Here is a 2,500-nt window from a genome sequence, read left to right on the forward strand (position 1 = left end):
GGATGTGGTAGCCGTTTCTCAGGCTCCCTCTCCGGAATCGAACCCTGATTCCCCGTTACCCGTTACAACCATGGTAGGCGCAGAACCTACCATCGACAGTTGATAAGGCAGACATTTGAAAGATGCGTCGCCGGTACGAGGACCGTGCGATCAGCCCAAAGTTATTCAGAGTCACCAAGGCAAACGGACCGGACGAGCCGACCGATTGGTTTTGATCTAATAAAAGCGTCCCTTCCATCTCTGGTCGGGACTCTGTTTGCATGTATTAGCTCTAGAATTACCACAGTTATCCAAGTAACGTGGGTACGATCTAAGGAACCATAACTGATTTAATGAGCCATTCGCGGTTTCACCTTAATGCGGCTTGTACTGAGACATGCATGGCTTAATCTTTGAGACAAGCATATGACTACTGGCAGGATCAACCAGGGAGCTGCGCCAACTAGAGCTGAGCAGCCGGCCGCCCGGGAGTGTGTCCCGGGGGCCCGCGCGAACACGCAAGCGTCCGCTCAATCATTCTGCAAACAGGAGGAGGCTGAGCTCCCCTGCACAATACACCTCGAAACCCTCTCAGGTCCCGGCGGCGCGCAGCGCCGTCCCAAGTACTTGGTCGGGTTCGAGAGAGGCGCAATCGCCCGGAGTTAGGCGAGTAGACGCTTTCGGTGCGACCACCCGTGCTCCCAACTGAGCTTGCCGCTGCCGACAGAGGCCCGGGAGCGTGCTGTCGTGGCATTGCCGGCGGGAGACAACACGCGCCACCTACGGTGACCGGCAGCTCCAACGCCAGCGCCACAGAAGGACAAAAGCCCCACTTGGGTGCCGAAGCGAACTCTCCCAGCACAGCGCACGCGCCAACACATCCGCACAGCTGCGATACAAACCACCAGCGAGAACCGCTGGGGCGACCGAGCAGCAGACGGCGTCGCGGCGCCGAGCGCCGGGCGGCGGCGCATCCTCAACGCACACAGTCCTCAATCGGACCAGCACACTGAAGATGTCCACCGCGCTTCGCACCGGGCCCGCGAGGACCTACTTTGGCCGCACGGCGCCGCGCGCAGGGTGCGCCGGCGCGCAGCTGCGACGCCTGCCGCGTCCGTCGGCCGGCGCGCCTGCCACTGGCCGCCCCCACCAGCCGGCTGTAGCGCGTGCGCCCACGCACCGCGCGGCCAGCACGCCGGGAGGCGCCCCCTCACCGGCCGGGGACGGTCCCACCCAGCCACCACCGCGTATCGCTTCACACCCAGATGCCGTTCAGTTTCATCGGCATGGTGGGTATCGCTGGAACAACCGGTTAGTACCTCAACCTATCGTCGCCATCACCGATTCACCCCTAGCGAGAACAACCGCACCACAACGGGTTACCATTTCTTCATTTGCGTAACTTCACCAGAAAACGTAGGCGTCCATCGCCATTAGCAACTTCAACGATTATTGCATGCCTGTGTCAGGTGTCACGCCACACTACGTCTGCCCACATACACGCAACAAAATGTGCACGCCTAGACAATACGTGGAAGGTGGCCCCCGTACGTATGCGATGTCCATTGCTCGAACGACTGTCAACCGGCCTCTGTAGCATGTCGCAGATATGGAACGCGGTGCACCATGCTATCACGGTGTTTGAGGAGAGACGACTAGGTCCGAATACATCAACACACAGCTCATGCTGATCGCCATCCACGGCGTCCGTTCCTCCCACACGTCTCTATGGCGTACCACACTGCAATCCAGCTCTCATAGGGAGACGACACGTAGCTGCGTGCACAATATTTGCACTGTATGGTCCGCCGTTTTTGGGCGCAGTCGTTGTACGGTCACACATGTGCCACGATGTATCATTCAGTACATAAGGACGAATGTGCAGTACAGATTGTGGTTCACGCGTACGACATCAGCGGACAGTTGACACAGGCCGCACCACAACGTAGCCTGCGTACGTCGCATGCGAAGGGCATTGAACATGCAAACTTGTCACCAACCAGCTTGCGAAGGCAGGGGGCAAGGTGGGGACGTGGGGACGTGGGGAGGGGTGGGGGGGGGGGGGCGGCATGTACGTCCTGCTGCCATCCACATTACAGTGTACAGCAGGAGCATGTGGAAAGTCAGCAAGACTTGCAAGGTGTTTAACATGAAGCGATACACAGGGGAGCGGGCAGTGCGAGTAGCGAACTATATTGCGAGGGTTGCGGGTGGGCAACACTACACTAATTGAACGAGTCGTATAACAATTACAGAGCAGGTTTAGGCGACAACGTGGGTTACGTTAGCGGACAACGTGGGTTACGTTAGCGGACAACGTGGGTTACGTTAAGGCACAACATGGGTTACGTTAAGGCACAACATGGGTTACGTTAAGGCACAACATGGGTTACGTTAGGGCACAACATGGGTTAGGTTAGGGCACAACATGGGTTAGGTTAGGGGACAACATGGGTTAGGTTAGGGGACAACATGGGTTAGGTTAGGGGACAACATGGGTTAGGTTAGGGCACAACATGGG

The 2,500-nt window shown here is 58.0% G+C and overlaps 1 non-coding gene across 1 annotated transcript in view; it reads right to left on the minus strand.

The window, feature by feature from the left end:
- The window catches only part of LOC124727593, a 1,911-nt gene extending 1,479 nt beyond the window's left edge, over positions 1 to 432 (minus strand). Inside the window, exon 1 of the ribosomal RNA XR_007007197.1 lies at positions 1 to 432. This exon is cut by the window's left edge and continues 1,479 nt beyond it. This is a non-coding gene — a ribosomal RNA (small subunit ribosomal RNA).
- Positions 433 to 2,500: the final 2,068 nt, after the last annotated feature.

Source organism: Schistocerca piceifrons, unplaced genomic scaffold, assembly GCF_021461385.2.
Source record: "Schistocerca piceifrons isolate TAMUIC-IGC-003096 unplaced genomic scaffold, iqSchPice1.1 HiC_scaffold_1117, whole genome shotgun sequence".
Taxonomy (NCBI): Eukaryota; Metazoa; Arthropoda; class Insecta; order Orthoptera; family Acrididae; genus Schistocerca; species Schistocerca piceifrons.